Genomic DNA, 10858 nt, shown 5'->3' with positions numbered 1-10858 from the left:
TCCACCCGCGCCCCCCCCCCTTTCCTGGGGCTTGTGAGCTTTAACTCAGGATTGGGTGGGTGTCTTTATTTCCCTATAGTCACCCATTTACATATGGCAGGTATTCCATTGTGATGTATGGGATCAGTCTCTTGAAAGCAGGATCTCCCTGTTGAGCATTAACTGTTCACATGATCCTGCTTTTTACAAAGTCAGTTGCCCCCCTATATTTCCAAGATTGCTTATCTTTGATGCTCGCACACCATCTTCAGCCCTTTTCTCCCCACTGCTGGGTGAAGGCCTCCCCAATGATCTTTGAGGTACAAATATCAGTAGGATCTCTCTCATCCACATGACAGGACTTTATTAGGATCACAACATTGCGTTTCATCTTTCCTCCTAGACATCAAAGGGATCATTCTACATCAGTTGCTTCACTAAACACTTTTCCTACCAGACAGCATTACACTATTACACAAATCTGTGAACCTGTTTGTCAGCATCACCCTCTCGCCTGCATTCACATGTCCCAATAACGCTTATTGGGATTATTCTCAAACACGCATCCGTTGTCCCCATTGATGTCCACGAGATCCCCCTTTACACATCACTTGTTATTATAGTCTATGTATAATTGCTCAGACATACATTTCTGCTATAGGTTTTAGTGGGATAACACTTATGCACAATAGTTGTCCCCATTGATGCTAAATGGGATCACACTATCAGATAGCCAAGTCCTAGAGGAGGCTCTGTAGACTATTTCAGACGCATCAGATTTTTAAAATTCTATAACGACAATTTAAAGGCAAGATTGATGAGGGGACCTGGGCTGCGCTTCTGTCTTTGGCGTACGGTAATCCAGAACCAAGAACTTCACGCCCCAATGAAGAAAACATCTGTAGTGGGCAAGGGTCAGTAATCCTAACTGGTGAAATGTGCTGATTACGAACCAAAAATATGTGGATATTTTTTATAAGGCGTTATCTATCAAACCGTAATATTTAGAAATGTGTATTTGATTGTCAGCGCTCTGACAAAGTGGCAGGTTGAATAATGTGATTGCACTTGCTTTTTATTTGCCCTTCAAAAGTTCGGGAGACTTGATGGTGTAATTTCAGGGCTGAAGGAGCAGCTCGGTGAGTAAAGGCGCTCACTCTGAAAACAATGACAGCGTTTTGAAGCAAGGGAGTCCGGTTCAAATCCCGATGTCAGCTCTTTGTGACTTTGGGCAAGTCACTTTATCTCCCTGTGCCTCAGGCACTAAAAACATAGATTGTAAGCTCTACAGGGCAGGTACTGTGCCTGCAAAAATAATATGTACAACGCTGCGTACACTGTCAGCGCTATACAAGAAAAATTATTATTTCAAGAGTGCATTCATATTAAGGACTGGATTGTTCTCTTCCAGTAGAAGCAGAACTCGGACATTTGCAATGAATTTTGTTGCATTGCAACCTCCAATTAAATTAATGACCTTTCAAATCTGAGATGGCTGTTTACTGATCCCAGAGAAGAGGAAAGGGGGATCTTATTCATGTTATGACTTCTAACTGTACGTGTACATTTGTCTACTTTTGATGATGGATTTAACCTTTTTGGAAATTTAAAATGTGGTCTGAAGTGGTTTTAAGCCACCCATATTTTAGGGATGTCTCAATCATATTGTTAAAAGTTCCCATCCTATATATATATATTTTTTTTTATAAAATGTTTTAACAGGAAGTAATACTTTAAAACGAGAAGTAACTCTCAATGTATGTCCTGGGCACATAATTATAATGACAAATACAAGGTTACAAATACATAGTTACAATAAGTGAAAAAGGTTATTCAGTACATTATATGCAAGACATTGCATGCACAGTTACAGACTAGATTAAAATGTGAGACCGCTTTAGTTTTGAAAGAATCCAAAAGTTGGTATTGGCTGAGACTGTCCTTTTTATCTAGTTCTAGTAGACCTTGATTATAGGGAGCATCTCCCCACCATGCTTTCCCTTCACTGCTCCTGTCCAGTAAGCCAGCATGGACAGGGTTAATTTAATCAAGAAAGGACAGACCCCTTGAAAAGCCTAGAGACAATCGCCTTCTCTCCCCACCCGCACCCCTGCATTTTTGCTTGGAGGGTCTATTTGCCTAAAGCTGCTTATCACTTCACCTCAGGACTTGGATATGAGACCACACATGTCTCCCCAAAGGCGGTAGCCAAAGGGTGTCAGAAGTTTGCTGCCGCTCTGTTACAATTCCTGTCATCATTTATGGTCTCTGTCCATGAAATGTCTGTAAACTGAATGTATAACCTCTGTTCATTTAATGTACCTTATGTTTCTACTTCCCCTTCCTTTTATAGAGTGTAAGCTCCTTGGGTCAGGCTCTCTTTACATACTGTAATAATGTAAGTTTGTTTTATTGTTTTCATCCTCCAACCCTATTGTTCAGCGCTACGGAATATGTTGGCCCATCATAGTTAAATGATGATAATATATTATAACTCTGGCTTTTCCTGTCTGACTCTTGTGTAACAAATTAACTATATTTAATTGTAGTTGTTCTCAAACCGACTAAAGTATTGCGATGCCTCAAGTGAAGGCCTATTTTTTGCTTTAAAAAAAAACAAAATGATGATGGATTAGTTGAAGGCAGTGTTGTCTTTTCATAGATATTAGTGTACAGATACTGTAATTCCAAACCTCACAGGTCTCTTCTTCAGATCTACACAAGTAGATGACAAATGAGGTGGCAATCCTAGCATTTTAATCCCAAACCTAATGAGTCATTCAGGGCTTTGAACTACACCTGGAGATTGATGGCAGATTCAGTAGAACTCTTAAAGAGAAGGTTATACTTCTCTTTAAAAAGCTGTGTGCAGGGATATGCCGAATACTTTAAAGCATGGGCTGCGTGTAGATCCAGGGAGGAATGTGATTGCCGGTACTGGAGTCAGGAAGGCATTTATTTTTTCCTTATGAGATATAATTGGTAAATATTTCGCTAGGGTTTTATAGAACTATATGGTATGAGAATCCCAGCCAATTAGAATTGAAGGCCACAATCGTGTTAATGTAATGTTGCCTCTCGTGCTGTATCTTGACGTCCGGTGTGTCCTGGTTTCCGGAGAAATTTGTAGTTTTTTGTGTTCGTATCGACATCGATAAAGTACAAGTTTCATACAGGTCTCTGTTGTACAAACTTGTATGCTGTGGTCCCCAGAGAGAGCCACATCATCATTTCTTGATGCCGTTGTGTCTTCTAATGGCTGAAGGAGCGATCTGTGACCCCGTAGTTTTGTATTGCTTCCTAGTTTTACCTTGTCAACAGCCAGTCCACTCTGGGCTGGCGTCGGGGTACTATCGTTAAGCCCTGGGTGATCCTCCCCTTGTTCAGGCAAGATTGAAAAAGTGTGTGTATATTACCTCCCTCCATGAAGGGGCCTTGAGATGGCTCTAAAACGTTGGATACCTGTGGATATGGATTAAATACCCTTATAATAAATAAATATCATCCTGTAGTGCTGTCACCTTCCCTGGTCATTTGATTTTGGTAAAGCACCTTTTTTATATATTATTTATGATGCATGCACTTGCCAATTGTGAGCTCCATTTTTAAAAAAAATTTTTTTTTATTGTTTTTGTATAAATGGTTTGCTTTCTCTTCCCTTTCTTTTGAGTACCTATCTATCATTTCACTGCCACTTTCATTTCACTGCTGGATGAAGGCCTCCCCAATGAGCTTCCAGGTACTGCTGTTGCAAGCCTCCCTTCTACACGTCTCTTTATCCTCTCATCAAACACATTTTTAGCGTTGTCTTGGTCTTTCTTGGAATCCAGTCAAGTACCATCTTTGTCCAATAATGGTAATTTCTTCTTGCGATTTATGTCCGGCCCACTGCCATTTTAATGTCTTCACACTTGTGATGTCAGACTTTTTCGTTTCAAACCCATTCATTCTTTCTATCTCTTACAGTAATACCAAGCATACATCTCTCCATACTACTTTGCATTGTCTGAAGCTTCTGGATTCTCTTCACATTTGCAGTAGGCAAGATTCATATCCACTGGTTGAAAAGTTTCTTCTTGAGGCATAGTGGAAGGTTCCCTTGAAACTTTGTCTTGTTTTCTTCCAAATGCGCTCCATCCCATCTTCATCCTCATTGATTTTAATTCAAAAGGTTCCCATCCATTATTTGTCAGCCAAGGTAGACTGTCTTCAACTTCAAGTTCTATTCCATTTATTTAAATGTTTACAAACTAGACATGTTTGTTTGAACATCACTTTTGTCTTGATGCCGGAGGCCACTTTCTTGCTTACTTCAGCGAGTTCTCCAATTTCTCACTGGAGGTCTGGAGTTGTGGCAAAAATGTCTGCAAATCATAGGTGACTCAAATATTCACAGTTTATTTTGATTACTTTTTTCTTCCAAATCTAATGTCTTGAACAATTCTTTGTGTTGCAGTGAAAAGCTTTGGTTATATGGTGTCTCCCTGGCGCACTCTCCTGCTGATCCTTATCTGTCCTGTATCTTCATGTAACCCAAAGGTTGATTTGGCATTCTCGTAAATGTTCTTTATATCAATGTACGCTTCAACATTTTCTCTTAATGCAAGTCACACAGACTATGAAGTAAAAGATTTCTACCAAGAAATCAATCAATTTAACAACCAAGGAAATTGTCACCTGGAGATCGTTATGAGAGATTTAAATACAAAAATTGAGGCCAATCACAAAGATGAAGCACCCGTTGGCAAGTATTGTTACGTTGACAGGAATGAAAGTGGGGACAGAGTGGTAGAATTTGCAGAATGTGAAAACTTCTACATCATGACTTAATCAAGAAGAATCATCCATATAAAGAATGGATGTTGGATGGGCCCAATGGAGACTAGAATTAAATGGCCTATATCCAAAAGCCAATGCCCCTAGGCACTTGCAGGTGTCCTGCTGCCTCCTAGGTGCTGCCCTCTATCTCCTTTTGGAATCCCAGCGTCAAATGATGCCGTGGACATCGTGACCCCACGGCATTGTCATGGCAATGAAACGCCGTGTGATGTCACATTGTGCGTCCGCGGAGCAATTTGACTGGGTTTCCAAAGGAGGAGGAGGATGGCACCTAGGAGGTGACATGACACTTGTAAGTGCCTTCCCATTATGCCCGAGAGCGTGGAAAATGCGTATGGGGGTGAAATAACAAGAAATGTGATTGAAGACGTAATTGAAGTTGAAAAGAAGAAAACTGATTAAAAGACAAACGCAATAAACACGCGAGTCCTGACACACGCGAGTCCTGACACACACGATTATATGCACAAATGGACAGCGGAATTAAACACAGACATAGACAATGAAGACTGGGAAGAGATATGGGACGCGGCATCAGGAACTTCTGTATGCACCAGTATTAAAGAAAACATTTACAAGATAATGTTCCACTGATGCTTAACACCGGTGAGACTGCGGCAAATCTACCCTCTGGCATCTGATCTATGCTTGGAGAGGCTGTGGACTCAAGGGAGACATGGCCCACATATGGTGGCAATGCCCAGAAATCCAGAAATATTGGCTCTCAATCCACAATCTAATAAGAGGTCACTGACCTCACAATCCCTACAGATCCACTGACCTACATACTGGGCAGGCCAATAGATAAAATTTGACCGCCCAGTATGGAAATGAATCTCCTTCATTTTGACAGCAGCACGATGCTCAGTGGCGCTCTACTGGAAGAAAACCTCCCCTACCACGATACAAATGGTAAGAAAAAGATTAAACGAGGTTATGCTAATGGAAAAACTGACGGCATTCCTCAATTACTCAACGGACCGGTTCTACTCCATATGGGAACCTTGGCTGACCCACTAAAACTTTAAATATCACAGCCTCCTCTCTAGCCCAACAACCACACGAGACACTCGGATCGAGTAGTAGAAGGCGTCTCCAGGGGAGGGGAAACCCACCTCCCCCCCCTTCCCCCCCACCCCCCGCCCTCCCCTCTTTCCCATTCTTCCCTCTCTTTTTCGGGAGCCTTTCCACAGGGACCACTGAGTGACCTGAACGGTCTACTGCACCCACGGGTGGGTAATCAGCCCCCCCCCCCCCATCTTCTTACCCCACTGTAACTAAAAAGAAAAAAAACAACTGTTATGGTATTATGTATGTTTATCTTACAATGCCTGTAAAGTGATGTCTCAATACCTAATAAAAACGTTTGAAAAAAAAAAAAAGACAAACACAATAAATAAGCTCAAGAATAACTGCAGATAATTTCAACTAGGACTGAAATATTTTCAGCTTGAGCAAAATGCATGGAGACACTTTAACAAATCCATCATGAAGATTTGAGTTGAAAGCTCACACAAAATTTGAGGAATTGCTAACAAAAAACAGGATAAGAAAATATCTGATTAGACAAAAACAATTTAATGAGGAGACAACAAGAAATGAAGCGATCCCAAGAGGCAAGAATAAGAACAGTAAAAGGCAAGAAAAAACAGCGCACAACGCATATAGCGAAGTAAGTTCAATAAAAGTGGTATATTAGGTACAGGTAATATATCTGCGTACATCAGGTTAAATCAATCAGGCATTTCATGTACCGAGACGTGTTACCAGACGCAGCAGGAGCAGTCTCTCACTCAGCACCCTCCGATGGTATCCAGCTGGAGCCTCTGGAGCGTGTTCTCTGCAGGTTGGTAGCCACTCCCAGAGTGTTGCTATAGATCCTCCTTCCGCACCACTGCGGTATCGTCTGGCGACTTGCTTCAAAGGATAGGAAGCTTCGGTGTGGGGAAAGTAGTAATCCACAGTCACACTTGCTGACAGCTGATCTGCACAATCACCGACAAACCGCCAGGCAAGAATAAGAATAGACTATCCAGAGCGGTGCAATGTGATCCGCAAACCTAGAACTGAAGATGTAACTGATATGGTGAAGACTTTTAAAGATAAAGGCTTACAGAAGACAAAGCAGTGACTTATGACTGGGAAGAAGCAAATCATTGCACTCAAACTTGACTATGGGTCTACAATAAGACTGTGCACCACCATAGAGTTGAGGACTTCTAAATTAAATTGTATGCAAATAGAGGGCATAATCCAGAAGAGGACACGTGCTAAGAAACCACCTGTGATAGGACACATAGTTTTTCGGAAGTGTCCAAAAGCAATAAAATCCCATGGAGAATTGGAAGGCTCCCAGGGAAGGTGGAATTACAACTGAAACTTGAAAATCTGGGGGAAAAGTATAATCCTTGGAAAACTCCTTACATGCTGCTTGAAGAACAGGAAAATTCCACAGCTATGGAGTAATGCTGTAGTTCTCCTTAGACCTCGTCCCCAGTGAACGCGATGGCGTGCGTGACGCGAACAAAAGGCGGCCCTCTTTGAGGCCGGCCCCAGTCAGTGCGTGCGCATGCGTGCACGATGGCGCGTGAGTGATCTGATGTCTTCAGATTGTTCGGGTGAAGGTCAAGAGTGCCGCCAGGCGATCCATTGCTCGCGCACGCTCACTGGGCTGTTACCTTATCTACAAGAAAGGTGACAAAGACCTCAAGAACTACAGACCAATAAGTCTGTTTCCAATCACAAGATTTTTACGGAGACGCTCATCGGCTGCAACAGACCGTGGATATGCACAGCTAGGGAATGAGCGGGATTTTGCGATGGGTACTGTACAACACAATGCCCCACATCCCAGACGTACAAGTGATTTCCCGACGTAATGAATACGATCTCCCACTCCATTTAGGGGTCATAGATTATGAAAAAGCATTTGATTTGTCTGCACCTCAGTGGTCCTAGAGATGGATATCTATATCTAACACACACACACACACACACACACACACACACACACACACACACACACACACACACACTGCTTTAACAAAGGAATACCACAGTGGACATGTCTTTTTGTTTTTTCTTCAATACAATCTATCTTCTTCTTATACTATATTAGTGAAAGCACTGTATGCCTGCATGCATGCCTGGATGTCCGGTGTCCCTAGGGGAAATCTCATTGGTCCCTTGGGCCGCCCCCGCACACTTCTCATTGGCCTGAGGCGGAGTGACGGGCCAAAGGGGCGGACACACACACACACACACTCCTCAACGCGCACACACACACACACACTCCTCAAAGCACACACACACACACACACACACTCCTCAACGCACACACACACACTCCTCAACACACACACACACACCTCAACGCACACACACACACACACACACACACCCTCCTCAACACACACACACACACTCCACCCTCCTAACGGCTGCCCGACCTTGACCCCCCCGCCCTTCCCGGCGGCTGTCCCGCAACAACGGAACCCCCCCTATCACCACTTCGCGGGACCTCAACATCACCCTCTCTCCCGGTGCTCCCTCTCTCCCCCGGTGCTCCCCCCCCCCCCCCCGCAGAGCACGCTCTCACCTTCAGGCCTAGAGGCCGCGCCCCCAGCTCCCCATCCCCGCGCGCGCTGCTCCGGCTCTCTCAGGCCTAGCTGTCTCTGTCGGGAGCTGTACGGGTCGCGGCCCATACACCCCCCCTCACCTGAGCGTCTCAGCTCCGCCTCGCCGGGGGGAACGGAGACCGCCGAGGAACCCGAGGAGGAGGAGGAGCGCGGCCCGGTGCGAGGTAAGTAACCGCAGGGGAAGGGATCTTTCACCCCGGCCCAGCCCTTCACCCCCCCCCCCCCCCGGCCCTTCACCCGGCCCGGTCCTTCACCCGGCCCGGTCCTTCACCCCCCCCGGCCTGGCGCTTCACCCGGACCAGCGCTTCACCCCCCCCCGGCCTGGCCCTTCACCTGACCCGGCCCGGCCCTTCACCCCCCCCCGGCCAGGCCCTTCACCCCCCCCCCTGGCCAGGCCCTTCACACCCCCCCCTGGCCATGCCCTTCACCCCCCCCCCCCTGGCCATGCCCTTCACCCCCCCCCCCCTGGCCATGCCCTTCACCCCCCCCCCCCTGGCCATGCCCTTCACCCCCCCCCCTGGCCATGCCCTTCACCCCCCCCCCCTCGCCATGCCCTTCACCCCCCCTGGCCATGCCCTTCACCCCCCCCCCCTGGCCATGCCCTTCACCCCCCCCCTGGCCATGCCCTTCACCCCCCCCTGGCCATGCCCTTCACCCCCCCCCCTGGCCATGCCCTTCACCCCCCCCCCTGGCCATGCCCTTCACCCCCCCCCCCTGGCCATGCCCTTCATCCCCCACCCCCCACCCATGCCCTTCACCCCCCCCCCCACCGGCCATGCCCTTCACCCCCCCCCCCCCCGGCCATGCCCTTCACCCCCCCCCGGCCATGCCCTTCACCCCCCCCCCCCCGGGCATGCTCTTCACCCCCCCCCCCGGGCATGCCCTTCACCCCCCCCCCCCCGGCATGCCCTTCACCCCCCCCCCCGGCCATGCCCTTCACCCCCCCCCCCGGCCATGCCCTTCACCCCCCCCCCGGCCATGCCCTTCACCCCCCCCCCCCCCCGGCCATGCCCTTCACCCCCCCCCCACCCCGGCCATGCCCTTCACCCCCCCCCCCACCCCAGCCATGCCCTTCACCCCCCCCCCAGCCATGCCCTTCACCCCCCCCCCCCAGCCATGCCTTCACCCCCCCCCCAGCCATGCCCTTCACCCCCCCCAGCCATGCCCTTCACCCCCCCCCCCCAGCCATGCCCTTCACCCCCCCCCCCCCAGCCATGCCCTTCACCCCCCCCCCAGCCATGCCCTTCACCCCCCCCCCCTGGCCATGCCCTTCACCCCCCCCCCCCCCCCTGGCCATGCCCTTCACCCCCCCCCTGGCCATGCCATTCACCCCCCACCCCCCTCAGGCATGCCCTTCCCCCCCCGGCCCTGCCCTTCACCCCCTTCGGCCCCCTCGGCACCGCCTCACCTCTCCCACCCCCCCTCACAGCAAAGCCCAGCCTACCCGGCGCCGCCTGCAACGCTCCTCGGCACCGCTGCCTCACCTCGAGGCGGAGGCCAGCGGGGGGGGCTCCCGCCAGCCTTGCAGGAGGGACCCTCCACATGCCCCGTGCTGCTCACCCCCCCTCCACATGCCCCGTGCTGCTCACCCCCCCCCCCACATGCCCCGTGCTGCTCACCCCCCCCCCCACATGCCCCGTGCTGCTCTCCCCCCCTCCACATGCCCCGTGCTGCTCTCCCCCCCTCCACATGCCCCGTGCTGCTCTCCCCCCCTCCACATGCCCCGTGCTGCTCTCCCCCCCTCCACATGCCCCGTGCTGCTCTCCCCCCTCCCCCCTCCACATGCCCCGTGCTGCTCTCCCCCCCTCCACATGCCCCGTGCTGCTCTCCCCCCTCCCCCCTGCACATGCCCCGTGCTGCTCTCCCCCCTCCCCCCTCACATGCCCCGTGCTGCTCTCCCCCCTCCCCACTCCACATGCCCCGTGCTGCTCTCCCCCCTCCACATGCCCGTGCTGCTCTCCCCCCCTCCACATGCCCCGTGCTGCTCTCCCCCCTCCACATGCCCCGTGCTGCTCTCCCCCCCTCCACATGCCCCGTGCTGCTCTCCCCCCCTCCACATGCCCCGTGCTGCTCTCCCCCCCTCCACATGCCCCGTGCTGCTCTCCCCCCCCTCCACATGCCCCGTGCTGCTCTCCCCCCCTCCACATGCCCCGTGCTGCTCTCCCCCCCTCCACATGCCCCGTGCTGCTCTCCCCCCTCCACATGCCCCGTGCTGCTCTCCCCCCCCACATGCCCCGTGCTGCTCTCCCCCCCTCCACATGCCCCGTGCTGCTCTCCCCCCCCTCCACATGCCCCGTGCTGCTCTCCCCCCCCTCCACATGCCCCGTGCTGCTCTCCCCCCCCTCCACATGCCCCGTGCTGCTCTCCCCCCCCTCCACATGCCCCGTGCTGCTCTCCCCCCC

General features: G+C 50.3%; 1 protein-coding gene across 1 annotated transcript in view; it reads left to right on the top strand.

Moving 5' to 3' along the window:
• The window catches only part of ATP6V0D1 (ATPase H+ transporting V0 subunit d1), a 75679-nt gene that overhangs the window by 700 nt on the left and 64121 nt on the right, over positions 1-10858 (top strand). The gene's annotated exons all lie outside the window — the stretch shown is intronic.

This window comes from Ascaphus truei, chromosome 19 (genome assembly GCF_040206685.1).
Source record: "Ascaphus truei isolate aAscTru1 chromosome 19, aAscTru1.hap1, whole genome shotgun sequence".
Classification (NCBI taxonomy): Eukaryota; Metazoa; Chordata; class Amphibia; order Anura; family Ascaphidae; genus Ascaphus; species Ascaphus truei.
This window is presented reverse-complemented; position numbering and strand designations above follow the sequence as displayed.